This window comes from Ailuropoda melanoleuca, chromosome 10 (assembly GCF_002007445.2).
Source record: "Ailuropoda melanoleuca isolate Jingjing chromosome 10, ASM200744v2, whole genome shotgun sequence".
NCBI lineage: Eukaryota > Metazoa > Chordata > Mammalia > Carnivora > Ursidae > Ailuropoda > Ailuropoda melanoleuca.
In genome coordinates this window covers 47973356-47992475 of record NC_048227.1, presented here as the reverse complement: position 1 = coordinate 47992475, position 19120 = coordinate 47973356, and the positions used below count along the sequence as shown (strand labels likewise).

Sequence of the window (19120 nt, the reverse complement as noted above, 5' to 3'; positions counted from 1 at the left end):
AAATATGTTGTTTTGTTGGTTTTGCATTCTAGCTTGCTTTCCGATCTTTGATTACAGTTCCACTGACGGATTCTAATAGGTGGGAATCCTGTGGGCCTAATTTGGGGATTGTGGAAACTTTCCTGTGGAAAGGATTTGCTTCTGCTTTAAATGATGTTCAGATGGTGTCACTAACATGGGACCATTTCAGCTCCTCATGGTATAGACTGGGCCCATCCCAGAGTCCTTGGCTCCCCAGCTTCCCTTCCCCATCTGGCCAGATCAAGGTTCAATTCCTAGATAGCAATGCTACTATCTGTAGCCACTGTCAGACTACCCAGATCTTTGGTCTCAGCTCCACATAACTGTTGCTCCATCTTAGCTTATGTGTAATTAATCACTACGAAGACAATGTTATCATATATGATCAATAACCATAATAAAGATAGTAGCATCAGCTGACTTCTCTCCTCAATGGTGTATACAAGGAAAAGGAGGAGTGAAAGCTATGAATGTCCAGCTGAGGACACGCATGGAGAATCAAGAAGCCTCCATGGCAACTTTGAAAGAGTCCTTCCTCTCCTGTAGATTGCAGGGTAAATATGGCTGAATCCTGGGCACCAAGGCATGATGGGAAGTCCTGCAGAGTTGCAACATCCGTGAAATGCTCCATTCTACTTGATCTCTCATACTAAAGTAAGGGTGCCGGTGGGAAGGATGTGGATGAAGATATTTGGGCAGACACATGCGAAGCTGAGAGATTTCAACCCTCCAAACTTCAGGAATCTCTCTTGACAGAGGAGTCCTCTCCTGGTCTTCAGGACATCAGCATCACCCTGCATTAAAGTCTTTCAGTGAGAGCGCCTTAGGGAGCAGTTGCACAAACTGGCACTGATTCTTCTCAGGATCCATCCCTTCACTATTTTTTATTGTCTTCGTGTTTACATATAAAGGTTATATCACAACATGGTCCAGATTAAAAAAATATCAGGACATAGTTTCTGCCCCAACAGGTACAGTACCGCACCACATTCTATTTTCCGAGTGTGAGGAGCATGTATGGGAGTGAGTTCCAATGGCGTTCCCTCAAGGAGGATGAACTAGAAGGCTTGATTGGGCTGAATTTTTGGCCATGGTGTGCTCACATGGAATTCTGAATTTAATGTGTTGGTTCAAATACTTGTGATAGCATCACCAGCGTCTACCACTCTGGAATTCCATTTTTGGTCATGAGATCAGGGAACCCAATCCCATTGCAGCACCTTGTGTCGCCATCAGTGGTTTACTCAGGACAAGAGCAGTGGAAGGATGGTGATGCCCCCTTCTCAATGTATTTCTTAATGCCTTGGTGACAAGAGGAACTTAAGGCCTCTTGGAGGGGTATGGCTAGGGGATGGCTGAGAATATTGCATATACTTGAAGCCTTTGAACAGTTCCATCTCCCTGAGCTTTCAGATGGTTTCCTCAATATCTGGGTGCTCAAAGTGTGGTTCTAGTACCAGCAATGTCAGCATTCCCTGGGCACTTGTTAGAAATTCAGCTTCTTAGGGTGCCTGGGTAGCTCAGTTGTTAAGCATCTGCCTTCGGCTCAGGTCATGATGCCGGGGTCCTGGGATCGAGCCCCACATTGGGCTCCCTGCTCAGTGGGGGCCTGTTTCTCCCTCTCCCACTCCCCTTGCTTTTGTTCTCTCTCTCTCTCTCTATCAAATAAATAAATAAAATCTTAAAAAAAAAAAAAGAAATTCACCTTCTTAGACCCCAACCCAACCTACTGAATCAGAAACTCTGGGGTGTAACCCAGACATCTGTGTTTTAAAATACCCTCCTGAGATTCTGTTGTTTGCCAAAATTTGAGAACTAGTACTCAATAGCTCTGAAAGCACACTACGTAAGAAGTCCAGCCATTCTGAGGTCACCACACTGGAAAGACTATGTAGAGAGACTACATAGAAATAGAGAAAGATGCCCAAGGACCCCCGCCTGATCCAAGCCCTGGCTGTCTGACAGTCACTTTTAATGTTTTTAAAATGTCTTTGATTAGATATAGGACTTTGAGAACTATGTAGTGCTGTTTGGGTGTATGTGTTTTTAATTTACGTAAGGAGTATTGTACCGTTTCCTACATTTTTCACTTGACAGTATATTTTCATGTATTTCTCACCACTGCATGCTAATTCACCGTGTGTATCTACCACATTTAACATTCTTTCTCCAAATCATGAGCATCCAGGTTGTCTTCAACTTCCCAGTACCACAAATGATTGGTCAACATCCTCATATATGCACTGCCCCACTTTCATGAACCTAGGAAAATTTCTATGAGGAGTATACGGATGGAGAAAAACTTAAATCCCCATTTTTATTTACAAATAATTCTAGTAGAAGACAAGACTCTTCTGTCAGAAATTTTAAAAGACTGGTTGGGGAACAGTCAGTACAGAAAGGCTTGATGCTTTTCTAGTTTTATATATAAAACATACACACATAATACAAGCACATACATAACTCCATAGTCTTAGTTTTGGGGTTGAAACAAACAAAAAAGTCACGCAAGTGACACGTTGCTAATAGCTGTAATATTTGCTACTGAAGTGTATACTGATTGATGCTTTTCTTATAAACTATGTACACCTGAAGCCAGCTGAAGAGTGCAGTTTCCTGGGGGAATGTGAATTCCCTAGATGGTTGACAACAGCATAGTCTTAGTAAATATAACCAGATGTCAGTGAAGGAGTCATGGGCTAGCACTAAATGCTTTAAGAATATTCATGCACTTAATTGCTGTCTTGACAACAGGTCATTCTTCAGGACTTACATCGATATTTGTTGTTTTGTAAATTTCTTATCCATTCAGAAATAAATGTTGTCGTAATCTCCTTAGAAATGAAAGCAGTACATATACTCCATAGATCTCTTGAAAGCACTTTTAGTTTATTATGTATTATGTAAACTGTGGATATCAGGTACACATAAGTTAACTTTCTATTACCCATGCTTGAAGAAGAAGAATGAGTGAGTGTTGTTAGTGTGAAATTTCCTCAAATTCCACCACTTCCTCCTTTTCCCCTCTGGGGCTCCCTTGCTTATAGAGTGGTATATACAGGGACTAAGCCAATCAGGGAAACAATGGTAGACTTTTTTTTTTTTAAGGAAATGTCTCTGTTGCTTTTACGAGGAGTATATCTGGTACTTCGGGTCAAGACTGCAGTAAAAACAGAATTGGCTAAGCCAGAGAAGTATCTGCTAAGCGCTTGAGTATATCCAGGCTGCTGGACTTCCTAACTTACCCAGGAAAGGACAGAGGAGGGAAACTGCCTGGTACATTCACCCAAGCAGGCTGAAGGCTTACCCGCCACTGCACATGGAAACAGGACCTAAAGGAAATGATTGGTTTGGCATCTTCCTTTAAGGCACAGTAAACTTGTGCATTAGGTAATGGTGGCCTCATGAGTGTTGATCCCATCAATAAATATCTACTGAGAATGTATTTAACCAGGTACAAAGAGGAACACACTTTGTCTTTACTGTAAGAGTTCACAAGCTAGAACAACCTTTCTCAAAATGTGTATTCCAAAAACAGGTGCTTCATGCAGAAGAGATCTGTGGTCAGGAATGTTTGAAAAATGCTGGGTTGTTTTGATCTGTTCAGAGTATTATAACAGACTGGGTGCCTCACACAGCAAGTATTTATTTCTCAGTTCTCGAGGCTGGAAATCCAAGATCAAGGAGCCTGCAGATTCAGTGCTGGTGAGGGCCTGCTTCCTGGTTCACAGCTGGCTGGCTGTCTTCTGGCTGTGTCCTCACAAGGCAGAAAGAGTGAGATGGTCCTCTGGGGGGTGGCACTAATCCCAGTCACGAGGGCTCCTTCCTCATGACCTAATCTTTTCCCAAAGGCTCCACCAGCAGATACCATCACATTGTGTGTTAGGATTTCAACATATGAATTTTGGGGGGATACAAATATTCAGGCCGTTGCATAGGTTATAAATGTTAAACAGATTACTTTTGGCAGGACTTAAAGCATTTAACATGCGGATGACATTGTGACTCCCCAAGAGGAACAGAGACTATATTATTTCCCAAACCTCTTAAAGGACTCATGTTCCACTGAAATATATTTTAAGCTTCCTCCTTGATTCTCAGGCATCTAAGCCTTCAATGTTAATAATTTGTTTATGACTTCATATTAAAAAGAAAAATTACTATTTAATTCTAAAACTTGATTCACCCAAATTCTACTTGCTGATAATGAAAAGGATGGTTTTGAGAAAATGAAGTAGATCTGGCTTTAAAGTTACTTTTCAAAGCATATGGGACGCTAATTTTGATCTTAAGTTCATCTCCTCCCCATTGTCTCTCTTAATGGTAAGTCATTACAGAAATATATCCTTAAGTAGGACTCTGTGAACCAAAAAAAAAAAAAAAAAATGGTACCTCTTCTTTTTCCCCATCCTATGTTGAATGCTTGTTTACTGACTTGTCATCAAATGTAATTTGATTAAATTGTGCTCATTCATGCTTATATCCCTGTATGTAAGGCTAGCTTATTATCAACTAACAAAAATCAGGGGCATCTGGGTGGCTCAGTCAGTTAAGCAACTGACTGTTGATTTTGGTTCAGGTCATGATCTCAGGTTGTGAGATCGAGCCCTGGGTTGGGCTCTGTGCTGGATGTGGAGCCTGTGTAAGATTCTCTTTCCCTTTGCCCCTCCCCCCTTCTCTCTCTCCCTCGCTAAACAAAAAGCAAAAAACAAACAAAAATAAGAAGGAAGAAAATAGCACAGTTCCTTTCAGTTTCATCTTCCTTTAAAAAATAAACTTATGAAAATCTATGTGTAACTTTACTGATGTTTAATTTTTAAGAAGTGTTGGGTGTGGAGTCAGAGTTCTAATGGGACTAGAATAAACTTTAATAAATTTTTGTGTTATGGAAGTTTTCAAACATACACAAAAGTAGATAGAATAACACAATAAATCCTATGTACCTCTCCTCTAGCTTCAACATCTATCAACATTATATTATCCTTGGACTAGATTTGAAAACATGAAAAATGAGTCTTCATTACCAAAAGGAGTCCAGTTTTCAGTACTACATCCAGTCTAAGACTCAGTAGAATATAAGATAGATCTTGATTTCACACCACACTATCCTAGAACCAGTGAAAAATGTTAATAACTGAAATTGTCTGGAGAGCAAAGGTCCGGGGTGAGGAGGGGGAATTTCACCACAGCATGGCCGAAGGCAGTGGTGGGAGGGAAAGAAGCAAGATGTTTCCTTTCGCTTCTTTCTAGTTTTGTGCCCCTAACAGAGTCATCCTATTTAATTAATAGTTACTATTAACATTAGTCACATTTTTTGTGTGTTTTCTCTGTTCTAGGCAATTTGCTATTTCCTTCACAAATATTGCTTTATTCGGTTTTCATCAACCCTATAGGCCAGTTATCCCCAGTTTTCAGATGAGGCAGTTGAAGCTCAGAATGGCTAAGTAGGTTTCTAAGATTGCACAGAATCTAGAGAACAGGCTGGGATTCAAACCCAGGTCTGCCTAACGCTCAGCCAGATCCCACCACCCTCCATCTCCACCCCTATGGTTCGGGTTCGTGTGTCTCACCCTGTCTCTGTGACTCCTCTGTGAGGTTCCCGGCATGACTCTTTACCTTCATGTGGCAGATGCTGCCATTGCCCCACCAGTCCCCCTGGCCTGTACTATTTCCACGCAGGCTAGCTACACTTCTGATTGTCAGAACCTGCATCAATGCCTGCGAGCCTTCTCTCACCTCTGGAGCCAGCTCTGCCCCAGCAGAGGATAGGCCAGATGTTCCAGAGAATTACCACTCCCCACTCAGGCAGTGATTGACGGGAGCTCAATATCCAGGTCCCTCATCCTTGGGCATAACTCTCAAGTGCGGGCTCCAGAGTTCTCAGCAGTATTAATTCTACTTGCACACAGGGGAAACTTGTTTGAAAATACACCTTTTAAAGCTTTTCTTCCCTTCCAGTTGCATTTTCCCACCTCCCAAATTAACTTTCTGCACTCGAATCCTGTAGGATCTGCTTCTAAAGGAACTGAGACTCTTTCTATGCCGCAGTTCCTTAACTATAAAAAGTGCAGGTGTTGTACGAGATGAATTCAGGAGTTAGAGTTCTATTGCACGATGGTAAATGCAACCCAGACATCAAATACGGCCTTCTTGTCTCTTACGAGCCGGATCAAATGAGCTCAATACCATCGACCCTAAGTCCATGGCCATGGGAATCCAATGCCTTCTCAAGAGTTCTGAGAATTCCTGAAGGACATAATGCAGTCTGTTCTCATCTGCTTCCCAGGCTTCGGCTTCTTTAGAGACTGTTCTACCATGTGGATCCAGATGGGAATCTCAGCTTTGACTTCTCTTAAAGCAAACAAACAACAAACAAAAACAACTTCCTAAAAGCATGTGTAGCTTAGTCAGACATTAGCAAATTTCTGGAGAGAAGATGAAGGGATGGTTTGGGTTCTCATAACACAAACAACTACAATAGCACTGCTCTTATGCCAGTTCTCACCAGGTGCTGTGAGGACCCCTCTGCTGAGGAGTTTCCCTGATGCTTCCCCTCACCTGGTCTCAGGTCTTCTCCCTCTCTTTTTTCTCTCTTCCGCTCTTCACTCATCTCTCCTTGTTACTCTCAGGAGCAATAACATCCCATCCCCCGTCTGTGCAATCCAGCTTCTCCCTTCTGGAATGTTTTGGTACATGTTTGTTATCTAAGCCTTAATGGCCTTGCTTCTATGACGTGACTTCATTGATTTCTTCTCCCAAATAATGACACATTCCTGCTTAGGGGGGATACTGGTGGTAATGGTTCAGTGACTCATCCCTTCCCTTTCTCCCACCCCTTTCTCAAGTGAGTCAGATATAGCTCTTTTCTTTCTCTTCCTCTAGTGGGCACTGCTGTTAGCTCTTTGACTTACCCAAACAGGAATCCTCAATTAGTTTTTACATTTTCTGTCTTGCTCTCTTCTTTCTCCATCTAGCTGATACATTTTTTGTCCTCTTTTCCAGGCAGTCCTTGATGCTGGTCTGCCTCACTGCAAGCACGTCACAGCTTTCCTAAAGTTGCAGATGGCTTCTCACTGTTCTACTGATAATGTGCACACATGGTGGTCTTTCAAAGAAGTCCTCCTGTATTGAGCAAAATAAGCACACACTGACTCCTTGCAGCTCCCCTAGGCTGATGCTACACCTTCCCTAGTTTCTAACGAAACCTCAGCTACGCTCTTAAAAGTGTTTCCTAGCTGTCAAATTCATGTTACGTGAGTTTGTCTGTCTTCATCCACCAAGAAGCAGGCACCAAGACGGGATGAGGTGTGTCAGAGATTTATTGGTGGAAGTGTCAGTAAAGATAAAGAGGAGGATGTAGGAAGTAGCGAGAGCCTTCAGACCATGTTGCAGGTCTCAGTAGAGTGCAAGGAACAGAAGGAGGAAGGACGACTGGGGACGAAGAATTTCAGACTGTAGCACAGTTGTCAAAAATTTTGGTCAGTCTGATGAGGAGTCCTGGAGCCAAAGCTGTCTGTTAGAGAAGTCCCATGTCTGCAGGAGTGGACAACACTAGTGCCCTGGCCATTCTGTTGCTGGCTCAGTGCAGGCCAAGGGGAGTGTGGCCTCAGTGAATGCAGGGCTGGATCTTTAGAGCAGCAGGCCGGCAGTGAGGTGGAATTCCTCAGAACAGCTGGGTGGTGTGTTTTATTTCTATTTATTTATTTATTTAAAAATATTTCATTTTGGGGGGCGCCTGGGTGGCTCAGCCATTAAGCGTCTGCCTTCGGCTCAGGTCATGATCCCAGGGTCCTGGGATCGAGCCCCGCTTCAGGCTTCCTGCTCGGCGGGAAGCCTGCTTCTCCCTCTCACACTCCCCTTGCTTGTGTTCCCTCTCTTGCTTTCAAATAAATAAACAAAATCTTAAAAAACAAAAAACAGGTGTTGAATAATACTTCCAATTGTTGTTTTTCTTATGCTATACTAAATCGTACGTTCAAAAATTGGCCCTTGGGGAGTGAAAAAAATTTAACAGTTTTAATGCATACAGTTATGTAGACACATAAAGAGATAGACAGTGGTATTAAAGTGATTGAAGTGATACCTTTTGTAAGGGCCAGTTATAATTGTTTTTTAAAATATATTTTTTAAAAATTATTTTTTCAATTATATGAAAAATGAGTGATTACAAAGGAGATAATAGGTGATAAAACTTACTATTGGCATGGTAAGAACCACTTCACGTGTCAAAAAAATTCATGCTGAAAAAACCTCACAGTGAAAATGATATTGAACATTGTCAGTTACATTTCTTAATGGAAAAATTTCAAATCAGCTGCCTGTTATTCCAAACTTTCTAAAAGGAAATGAGATAAAAGAACACCCAGAAAAACACAAACGTGGTGTCATTAGTGATGGTTCCAACATGTACTGACATTAACTGTATCAGAGACTATGTTAAGTGTTTTGGATGAATGTTTTATTTAATCCTCATAATACTTCATTCTTATTCCCAATATACAGATGAAGAAACTGAGGGTTGAAGAGGTTAGCTAACCAACCGCCCCAGGTCCCTCCATCACGGTGGCACTAGAAATAGAACTGTAATTATCAAAGGATTTATTTATCTGCTGCATTACCTTGCATTTCTAGTTAAGCTCCTACTCAACTGGGCTTGCAGTGTGTGAGCTATAAGGCCTCTTTCTCCTTCTATAGGTAAAGATGGAATTTCAAAACTCTTAGATATGAAACACTTTCACAAATTTTGTCATATTCTCAAAATATCTTTTATTCACTTTTTATTCACTTAATATTTTTAATTGACTCATTTTTTAAAAAAAACAGCTTCATTACTAGTTATCTGAGCCCCTCGTCGGGTTTTCTGCTCAGCTTCTCCCTCTGCCTGCAGCTCCCCTTGCTGTGCTCTCTCTCTCTCTCTCTGTGTCAAATGAATAAATAAAAATCTTAAAAAAAAAGATTTATTCTTTTGAGAGAGAGAGAAAGAGAGAGCATGCAGGGGGAGGGGCAGAGGGAAAGGGAGAGAGAGAATCCCAAGCAGACTCCCTCCTGAGTGTGGAGCAGGACATGGGGCTCCATCTCACTACATTGACATCACGACCCAAGCTGAACCAAGAGTCAGATGCCCAAGAGATTGAGCCACCCAGGCGTCTCATGATCATGATTGTTACATCTCTTTTATTCTTTAATCAGGCCTTTGTTTTTTTCATGCCATTGATTCGGTAGAGTAACCAGGTCATTTTTTTTTATTGAACTTTTGACATTCTGGATTTGACTGATTGCTTTCTTGAGGTGGTTTGGTTTTCAAACTCTGTCCTCGGTCCCCTGTATTTCCTATTAGTTCTAGAGGTTTTATTAGATTCAGATTCTATCTTAGGCAAGAACACCTGAGAGTGGTTCTGGGTACTTCTGATTTTGTTATATCATGCTGCACATAAGGGCTGGTTGTTGGAATTTTAGGTTTTAGGTTTTTTATTCCTTTCATATCTCAGTTGCTCTGTCTCTTTGGTGAGATTCACAACCGTTCTACGTTATTATCTTTGCCCAACCGAATAAGAAAAAAGAAAGAAAAAAAAAGCCAAAATTTACAGAGACAAGATGACTAGGCAGGATAACCGGTTCTGAGTCTCTTGGACAATCTGTATTTGAAGAAAGCGTCTCCTGCTTTATACACAAAGGGATTGACTGTATAGGGGAAAAATGTCTAAGACACGAACACTTAGGGATTACTAAATGTAAGATTACAAAAAGCACATCACTAATTAGTATATTTAGAAACTGCACTATTAAAAGTCAGGATGAAAATAGCTGAAATTTAATGAGTCATTTGCTAATTATTTAGCTTATGGATTTCCAATGCCATTTGCTTCTGGCCCTTTTCCTCTTCCTTAGGGAATTTTTGGTGTTTTTTTTTTTTTATTGCTTTTTAACACCTCCGGAAACCACTGTATGCTGGTAACTGACCATAAATTGTACACTTGGAGAGATATCTAAGAGATTATGACTCAGGATCCATGCTGTGTTGCCGACTGAGTTAAACCATGAGTGGTTTGCACCACAGTTGAAGATTTTCAGAGCCAAAAGTAGTTAGAATTCTGCCGATGACCTAACTTGCTACCTATTGCTTGGTAAAGAAACAGAGACATAAATCATGAAGATCAATGTGCCTACTGAAGAAAAAGACAGTGTCTCACCATGTTCCTCAGGTGCAAGATGGGCTCTGCTACGGGTCCAGCCCCAGCGTCTGTAGCCATGACTGTACCGGGGAGCTTTTAAACACTGATGTGTAGACTCTCCCTTAGAATTGATTCTGGGTCTCTAGGGGTGGGTCCCAGGTACTGGGATTTTGACAAAGTTCTCCAGGTGATTCTCTTATCTCCAAGGGAGGCAAATAAGAGGTGCCATTCATAGGTCTCACTCTGTGCAAAGGACTGGGCTGAATATCTCTTGCACATAAAGAAACCGATCCTTGGAGGGATGTTATTCAATCGATGTCTTGCTACAAAGCAGAGTTTCACATCCGGTCTGTCTGGCTTCTGAACTAGGCGCTTTTGAACTTTTTTTGAACATAATCCAAAGTAAGATAAAAAATTTACGTCATAACTAAGAACATAACTAAGAACATAATGAAACACCAGTTTAACAAACAATACTTAATCTTATTAAGTATGATGCACACGGATATTCTGTTTTATTTAATTAAAAAAATACTCCTCAAAACCCACTAAAATGATCTCACGACTTGCAGTTAGAAACACTCTTCTAAACCATGACAGTACAGACTTCCTTTCTGTTACAAACACATGGTAGGATCTTTCCTCCAAGAGTGCCTTCTCATTTTGTTTGTTTTCTCATGTGGAGAGCCCATTTTTTTTCCTCTGCATTTTTTAAAGACCATCAAGGTGGTTCCTGGCTTAAAAGTGCTTCTCAGACGACTCCAGTTTATGGTGTCTCTTATTTCAAGGACTACAGGTAACACGCAGCTCACCACAATTTTTAAATACTAAATTATGTGGTATAATGTGATTCTCTATAATTGTCTTATAATATCTTAGATGGTTAATGTCTCCTTGACTGACTAAATTTAGCCTATTTTGAAGATAGTGGCCATATTGTATGCTTTTGTTTCTGTACTTTTTGAAATGTTGAGCCCAGAGCTGGGCTCAACACAGATGCCAAAAATAGCCGCACAATCCTACACAAGTCAATTTCTGAGCTTTCATTTCTTCCATGAAATAAAGGGGGCTCTTTTAGGTTCATTCTAAAGTCTCCTCCAGGTTAAGTCTATTTTTTTATGATACATACAAACTTCTATAAAATACAGAAATGAAGGAAGAAAATATGAAACATTTTTGTTAGCAACTACAAGGAAAGTTATTGTGTGGGAAGAAAAAAGCCTGAAACTTGCATTTTTGGTAGGCAAAATGTAAACTCCTCTGTGCTTTGTCTGAAAAGATTAAAGAAGAACTTGTTGGAGTTTGAAAATGAGGTTGGGCCCTGTGTCACTTGGATACTGAAATGTGATTATTCATAGGCCTCATTTCTTTCTCAGTTGAATGAACACATTGTATAGGTAACAAGACATTTCCATGCGCTCTTATCAAGTTGAATTGATTATATAATAACACAAAGCTTAAAAAGGAATGTGGAGTTAGGGGCATGTGGAAGCAGAGGTATCATGATTTAGGAAAAAAATGATTGAATACAATTACATTTTGGATACTGTTCGTTTGCAAGTGGTTGTTAAATATCACTGAGCACCTTCCCAAGGGCTTCTGAGGCCAAACGATGTGGCTAACTGTAACCCCAAGACCATTGGCATTCTTCTGGTCCTGAGGCTATTGGTGGAGAAGCCAGAGAGGTACTCAGTCCCTTTGGTGCTGTGTGTGTGGGGGGGGGGTGGGGCGTGAGGAATGGGGGCTGTTGGGAGTGGGTCATCTATGGTCTTTACCTACTCAATGTTCATTTTCTCTTTGCTGGCAAAACTATTTTCCTTTGGGGGAACCTCCTCTCTTCCACTCAGGTTTAGGTATACAGGCCGGGGGGCACTAAAGCTATCTCCCTTGATCTTTTTCAGACACAGTTGAGTGACCCCAACCTGCACTGCAAATTCAAACCCGTGGTTATAATGCTCAGTTCAGAGATGGGAGTAGGATCCAAGTGAGTCCAATAAGACTCATTCCTTGGCCTGTTCTCTTGCTAATGGGATCAGGTGCTGAGGACGCTGGAGGAGAAAGTAAGTCTGGGGCTGTCAAAGTCTAGGCCCTGATTAGAGAAAACAAAACCCGAACAATGAAAGCCGGCACAATATGGAGAGAAATGGAGTCCTAACATTCTTTGAGCATCTGGAGAAAAAAAAAGATTAAAAAAGATTCTTCTTCCTCTTCCTCCTTTTTTTTTTTTTTCTGCATCTACTCTTGGGATTTTAAGCATATGAGCCAATACATTCCAATCTCCTCCACTATAGGTTTTCTTGAGTCACTTTGAGTTGGGTACCTATCACCTCCAGTTACCTTGACTATATAGGACTTTATCGTAATAGCAAGATATCTTGCCTCTTGTTCACTGCCAACCTCCTCTCTCATCTTCATATTTGCTCCAGGAAGGACCATGTCTCCTGCTCTAATAGAGCCCAAGGCTTACTTCTGCTCCACATTGTAAGAGAAATTGCTCCAACCTTTTGCACGTTGTCTCCCTGCCCTCTTCCTCCACACATCAGCATGTGCTTGTCATACAGCTGCAGATGGCTGCACTGAGGTCCAGTCTCAGGCTACTATGCCAGTGCTTTTGTGTGAACTAGAATCTACCACTCCCTCTGAGCCCACCCCGCAGGGAGGCAGTTCTTCGTAGCCCAGGCTGGATCTTAACCCTGAATTGTGGGCCCATTTCCATCTCAGCCAGAGGACACTGCGCAGGGTACACACGACAGCCTATCCTGAAGCCCCGCAGTACAAAGAAGTAAGAACCTGAGCCGTGAGGTAGAAAAACAAGCCTTCTGCTGCCCACACCCACTGTTCCTGTGGTCGGTTCCTAACGCATTGAGGGCGGCTGACGCTGTGTGTCTCCGTGGCATCTCCACGCTGCGCACACCTCCCAGTGGCCTCAGCAGCGATCACAAATGTTGATGACGGCTAGGAAAACAGTATCACTTGTTACTTGAAAGCAGCATTTCCCAGCTTCATTTAAATCTTAAGATGGTAAGTTTTCTGGAGGGTCCTCCTGAGTTCATCCGGGGGATCTTTACAGCCGATCTCTGTTGATGAAAGTCAAAGTCAACAGTTCAAGAAATCCAGCTGGAGGCCATCTGGCAATTAGCCATCGGAAAACCGAGCACAGGGTAAAGCAGGACGTTTGGCAAATCTCCCATGCTCTATACAAATGACACTTTCAGGTATAGTTTTGGGGCCCCCACTGGCCTATCTGGTTATTTCAGTGTCCAGCCCTCCTGGGGAGACCCTCAATACTGTGTGGGAGACAGAGGAAGAATATGCGGGACCCATGCGAGGAAACGCAATTCCACTGGGCAGTCGCCAGCGGCGCGCAAGGGCTTTGGGGGCGCAGGCGAAGGCGGCGCTGCGGTGGGGGCAAGAAAACAGGACCCGAAAAGGATGGGGGCGGTGAGGAGACTGGGAGAAGTTCCAGGGGCAATTCTGGCACAAGCCAACGGCGGGTGCCGGGTCCCAGCACTTGTCCTACCTTTGCCCAGGGGGAGGGGTAACCAGATCTGGCGGAGAGTCGGGGGAGCAGCCGGAAACGGGCGGGCGCGGCAGCCTGGACGGTGGCCTCCGGAATCGCTCGGGCTTAGCTTGCCCCCTCCCTCTTTATTAGCCTCCGCCCCCTCACCCTCCTCCCCCTCACCTCGCGTCCTAAAACGCGGCGGGCGCCTTTAAGAGGGAGCTTTGGTTACCCTGGGGGCGGGAACCCCTCGGCAGATTGGGAGGCGGCGGCTCTCGCCCGCGATGCTTCTCACTTTCTGCTCCAGCTCCCGCCGCCGCCACCGTCGCCGCCGCCGCCTGGATCGCCACCACCGCCTCCTCCTCTTCCTCCCCTGCCTTCAAGCGTCGTTTTCTGCAGCAGTGAGAAGTGCTATGTCAGGAAAGTTCCGGGAGGGACTGGATGGGGCCATGCTCCCTGGGTTCTTCGGTAGGCGCCCGCGCGCAGCCCTTTGTATGAGGTGAGACTTGGGGTCCTCGGCCCCCGGACAGGTACCCGCCCGCGGGGAGCGCTTCGATCCGCCGCGTTGGGGAGGCTGTACTGTTGGGCGGAGCGTGTGGCGGAGAAGGAGCTGGTTAGACCGAAGTTGTGCAGGAGAAGCTCGGGTTTTCGGGAAGGTTTTCGGCTGAACTTGAGTGATTTCGGCAGCCCGCGCCGCACGGTGGGGGCCCGGTCGGGACTCGGTTTCCCCGGGTGCCGCCCGCCTGGCTTCCCGACGCCCCCTGTCGCCGTCCCCTGCCCGCTGGAGCAGTTGGGCCTTCTAGGAAACTGGGCGGCTGCAGGTTGGCACCCAGCGCCGGCTTTTTCTCTGCCGGGCTTTCTCCTCCCGAGGCTAAGTGCCGGGAGTGAGAGGAAGGGGAATGGAATCCTCTTGAACTTTTACACTGTGCTTTCGTCCCTCTTTAGGGGTGAAATTCACCTCGTCTGCCCAAGTCGGGAGGCTCCCCGCGAGCTCCAACAGTTTGAGAGCTTGCCTCTTACGTGTGGGTGAGCTTGCGGCGCTGTGTGTCTTTCAGCCCTGGTCGGTTTTCAGCGTCGCCCAGATTTTAAGTCCTCGCTTCCCCGCCCCTTTTGGGAAACACTTTTTTTTTTTTTTTAATATCCTTCAGGTTCAGGGTGCTACACACACACACACACACACACACACACACACACACACTAACACCAACAATATATGTTTATGATATGTCCCCTGGGGTTGATCCAAAATTTCAAAGTGATCCCGTAGTCTCTGATTAGATATTTAGACTTGGTCTGGATACTTACGGAATACAGGTATCCCTCGTAGTAGATAAGCAGTTTTTTTTTCGGTGAAGCAAGGTGAGGTTTTAACCATACCGTTTAAGATAGGATTTTCTCTTTATTTGTTTGTTTATTGGTGAATATGGTCTTCATTATGTCTTAGATTAAAAGGCTCCAACTAATTTCAAGGGTAGTGTTTCTAAGAATCATAAAAAAACACACACCCTGATGTTTCTTGCATAATCCGACATTACTTCAGACAGTTTTACCCTTGGATGAGGTATGTAATATGTGTAATTATTTTGATGAAACCTAATATATGAGTACATTTATTACACAAATGGGTAAGTTTTCTTTTTTCGTGTGTCCTGTGGGTGAAGGAAGCCCATTTTCTCACACCCCCAGGTCTAATCCTGTTTCTGTTCTCTCCACTCACGTGGCATACATCTGGTGTCAGCTGCAAATCAAAGGTGCTGATGAAAAGTCCCTGTATTTTGTGAAGTGTTGCATAGCCAGAGTTTTAGTGACATAATTGATTGCATCATCTAGATTATTTTAAACATTTAAAATAGAATGAGGGAGCTTATTTAAAGAAAAGAATATCAGAAGTATTTAAATTCTCAGTTAATATGCTTTATGTATAATCTCTGTGTGAAAAAATATTATCAAAATAGAGAGGGGGTATTGTAGGAAACATTTGTAGTGAGGAAATTTTGAAAGGAAACCATTCCAGAATAACCATTAATATTATAGCATTTTGTTTGGGATATAGATTTTCATCTCAGAGTAAAATTTTATCACTCTGCTGTGAAATATTCCAGAACTGAAACTTAAAAAAAAAAGAAAAAAGAACTCACTGTCCAAGCATTTTCTGAAAATTTGCAGCACATTGACCGTTCTTGGAAAAAAAATTTGCTTAGAAAAAGTCACATACTTAATATCCTCACTGCAGTTACCGTTTTACCTTAAGTTTGCTGGAGTCCAGTCAGGAAAGTACTGTATTCAATGAAATTTGGGGTTCTAAGGTGGATGGGACTTAGTTCCTAGAATACACTATTTTCTAGGAAATTTAACAATTTTGAGATTTTGTATATGGTTTATTTGATTTGAAATGATTGTTTTATGAATGATGCTTTTTTTTTTTTTAAGTAATCTTTACACCAGATGTGGGACTTGAACTCACCACCCCGAGATCAAGTTTCATGCTCTATCTACTCAGCCAGCCAGGTGCCTCTGAATTATTCTTTTTAAAGCTAAATATATATATATCACACACACGCACACATATGCACACACATATATTTACAAAATCCATATCTGTCTTTATCTATACTTACATATTTATATATCTGTAACAGGGACTTGATATAGGGACTTGATAATATGCATGCACTAGAAACACAAGTATAAGAGATCAGAAGTTAAAAATAGTTCCCGTTAAGGCTTGTCATCTCTTCAGCATTTTCATCAATTTCATCAATATAAGTTAAGTTAAAAAATACTGTGTTTTCCCATGTGTTCTTGTTCTTGCACAAGGCTTGTACCAGGGGGCCGTATGCCAACGATCTTAACCACATGTTTATTAAAATGGACTGAATTATCCCATCAGTGGATGATTGAAGCAGGCATTTCTCATGCTTCAGTAATTTATCTTCAGTAGAGGAATCCCTAGGAAAAAATTAGCTTGTCAATATGATGTTTTCTTTTTTAACACTTCAAAAATGGCCTTCAGGGCATTCTCCGAAGGTCTGAGACTTAGAGAGTAGATCTTGAAGGCGTGGGAGGCAAACCTTGGGAAGTTTTGGTCCTCCAATTTGTGAATGGTGTCCTAAATAAGTATTTGATTTGAAAGAGGTACCCATTAATGCTTGGGAAAATAATAGCTATGATACAGTGCTCTAATCACTACAAGCAAAGGTTTGGAATATTTCTTATCACATTCCACAGCTGAAGCGGCTACATTTTAACATATGTGTATGAAAATTAGGAATGAAGTGAAATAATCTAAAAGATTTTTGCTCTATTTGCTAGGCATTTTTTTAAAAAAATGTGTTTATATTTGTGTTTATATTTGCCACAAATGCCCTTTACATTGTGGCAGGTGGCAGTTTTATTCCTTTTTTGTAAGTATGAGCTGTGTTTTAGGGTGAATTCTTAGTGTTTACTTGAAACAGACAGTAATGTGTTTCACTGAGTTTATGTTGTGTCTCTTTGGCTTTCAAAAAATAACATTTGAGATATTTGATTATGAGCCTGAGATCACAGCCTTTCGGAACTGATGGGATCTTGGTCAATTATAGTTTCAGTTTCCTGGGAATTTTTTGTTAAGGTCAGATGTGGCCCTGATTTTAACTGGATGATCCACAAAATAGGTACTTTCGTAACCACAAGACATGGAGAACATTCCAAATAATTTGCAGTTTGGGCAGCCCAACATGCTTTAGTGTTTAGTTGGCTTGAGGCAGTGTGCCATGCTTGTAAAAAATGGTTTTTGAAGCTGACAGTGAGCTGTTTCAGTCTTTGAGTTTGACACATAGGATAAAGTGCCTTTTAGCCTCTATGCTGGCAAATTCGGACAGGACTGGTAAAAGTAATTTGTTCTCATTTCTGTCTGTATGACATAAGACTCAGAAAATTCAACCATGAAACTCTAGCTTAATATACTGGAAAGCTCATTCATGTTTATTAAAAAGTAAGGAAGAGTTGGGAAGGTTGGATTTTAACATAGCTTTCAGACCTTTGGCAAAAGAATGTATATTTGCAGTTAGGAGGGTCATCTAGGGGTCACCAATTGAAATTAATAATAACAGTGTTATTATCAGTATTTCCTTTGGGTGGTAATTCTGAAGAAATTATATTCTCTTAGGCCCAGTTTAGACTGAAAAACATTCCCAGCCAAATACTGTACGAATAACTAATCACCTGGCATATGTGTTTATCAATTCTTAGATAATTTTCAGTTGAAACCCTTATGTGTCATTTTAGCCGTAAGTTTTACATGCCAGTTGGGGTTTTTGACCAAAGCTGCTTCTTTAGCTTCTTTTCTCGCAATTGACTAAGTCTTGTCTATATCATGAAAGCATTCAAAAAACACGTTAGGTAAAATGTTTTATGTGGAAACCCTAAATGTTCTGCCTTGAGGAGGTCGTGCAGAAGAGCCGTGATTCTTTGTTCTAAGCTGTTACCTTCCAAAGGGAGATGCTGTCACCTCTTCCTGTTTTTTTTTTTTTAATTTTTTTTATTTATTCAACAGAGATAGAGACAGCCAGCGAGAGAGGGAACACAAGCAGGGGGAGTGGGAGAGGAAGAAGCAGGCTCTTAGCAGAGGAGCCTGATGTGGGGCTCGATCCCATAACACCGGGATCACGCCCTGAGCTGAAGGCAGACGACCAACCGCTGTGCCACCCAGGCGCCCCTGTTTTTTGTTTTAAACAAATTTTAGAGAAAGAACATTTGCAGGCATTTAAAGATGCTTGAAGTTTGGATCAGAATAAAAGTTTCAACTGAAAGTTACCTAAGAATCAGTTAACATTTGTGTCAGGTGTTCAGTACAGTCTCTGGCTGAGGGTGTCTGCTGCAGGTTTTTTGATCTAAGTTGGTCCTGGGAGGATACGGATTCAAAGCGGGGTGGAGTGGAAAGGGACTATTCCAGGCGTAACATCCATTGGCTTCCAGAGGGAAAAGTGTTGCATTTTGGGCACAACTCTAAATGTGTACTTGCATTAAAAACCCATTCTTTTAATCGTTTTAGCTTATTTTTGCCATTACCTCCAGGCCAGATGTGAAGTAGGCCGTCTTCCTGCTCCATTTTGATAAAGTTTGCCCAAACTATTGTACCTTCCACTGCCCACCAGTAGCAGGAAGTCTGTTCTTTTATTCCTTCAGCTAGTTCCCATTCAGTACTTCTTAGACACTTTTCCTTTTTTTGAATTATTGAGCTCTTTCATGAGAGGAGTTTTGGATTTGAAGCTCCCCCATTTTCCATAAATAGGCTTTGGGTAAATTTGTTCCTACAGAGAGGTGTAGTGATGTTGGGAACTTCTCATTTTTGTTTCCATATTCTGTAAGTAGTTGCTATTGTAAGGTTTCAAATCTTTATTCTTTTTTTTTTTTTTAAGATTTTATTTATTTATTTGACAGAGATAGA

At 42.2% G+C, this 19120-nt stretch overlaps 1 protein-coding gene across 2 annotated transcripts in view; it reads left to right on the top strand.

The window, feature by feature from the left end:
* The first annotated feature begins 13794 nt into the window (after window positions 1-13794).
* GPR63 (G protein-coupled receptor 63) overlaps window positions 13795-19120 on the top strand; it is a 52647-nt gene continuing 47321 nt past the window's right edge. The window contains exon 1 of one of the 2 annotated variants that reach the window (XM_034670846.1): window positions 13795-14160. The gene's annotated coding sequence lies outside the window, so the exon portion shown is untranslated. Of the gene's footprint in view, window positions 14192-19120 lie in introns of both variants that reach the window. The other variant, XM_019808362.2, reaches the window with a different exon arrangement.